This window comes from Macaca fascicularis, chromosome 15 (genome assembly GCF_037993035.2).
Source record: "Macaca fascicularis isolate 582-1 chromosome 15, T2T-MFA8v1.1".
In the NCBI taxonomy this organism is placed as follows: Eukaryota; Metazoa; Chordata; class Mammalia; order Primates; family Cercopithecidae; genus Macaca; species Macaca fascicularis.
Window position 1 is genome coordinate 112524079 of NC_088389.1, and position 1041 is coordinate 112525119.

The 1041-nt window shown below is 45.1% G+C and overlaps 1 non-coding gene across 1 annotated transcript; it reads left to right on the forward strand.

The window, feature by feature from the left end:
* The first annotated feature begins 492 nt into the window (after positions 1-492).
* LOC123569269 (small nucleolar RNA SNORD95) lies at positions 493-560 on the forward strand. Its single transcript, XR_006692909.1, has one exon. It is a non-coding gene; the product is annotated as a small nucleolar RNA SNORD95 (small nucleolar RNA).
* The last annotated feature ends 481 nt before the right edge of the window (positions 561-1041 follow it).

The following is a 1041-nucleotide window of genomic DNA, read 5'->3' on the forward strand; positions in this document are numbered from 1 at the left end:
ATACAAAAACTTAGCCAGGCATGGTGGCAGGCGCCTATAGTCCCAGCTCTTTGGGAGACTGAGGCAGGAGAATGGCGTGAACCCGGGAGGAGCAGCTTGTAGTGAGCCGAGATCGCACCACTGCACTCTAGCCTGGGTGACAGAGGGAGACTCCATCTCAAAAAAAAAAAAAAAAAAAAAAATGAGGTTGGTGGGCTGGGCATGGTGGCTCACACCTGTAATTCCAGCGTTTTGGGAGGCCGAGGTGAGCAGATCACCCGAGCTCAGGAGTTGGAGATCAGCCTGGCCAACATGGTGAAACCCCATCTGTACTAAAAATACAAAATTAGCCGGGAGTGGTGGTGTGAGCCTGTAATCCCAGCTACTTGGGAGACTGAAACAGGAGAATCGCTTAACCCAGGAGGTGGAGGTTGCAGTTAGCTGAGATAGCGCCACTGCACTCCAGCCCGTGCAATAACAGAGAAACTCCATCTCAAAAAAAAAAACAAAATTAGGGTGGTGATGACCCCAACATTCCGTCTGAATGCCTGTGCTGAAACCCAGAGGCGGTTTCTGAACCACTGCATAAAAAAGCATTAAAAATAAGTTTTATCACTGCATTGATATACATATGAATGTAATCCAGGTTGGATTATATTTGTTTATTTATTTTTAGATTTTGAAAGAGATTAAAACATTTTCATGGGTTTCTAAAAGCATCATGGGACCTTGGCTTTGTGCCTACTGTGTGTAATGGATAAACTGGCTCTGTTAGTGAAGGTGGAATCATTGGAGAGCCAGCCCCGTGTGGTTCACGGATGCTGGAGTGCCAAGTGTGTAGCTGGTTATGTGTCTGGTCTTTCCTTCCATTTGCTACTTGCCTGGATTCCAACTAACCCTATCACCTTCTTTCTCTAAAGTCCATGCTCTTCTGAGACTGTATCGGGTTGAACAACAGTGTCCCCCCAAAATTTATGTCCTCCTGGAACCTCAGGATGTATCTTGTTTAGAAATAGAATCCTTGTAGATATAATTAGTTAAATTTAGGTGAATGTCCTGAAT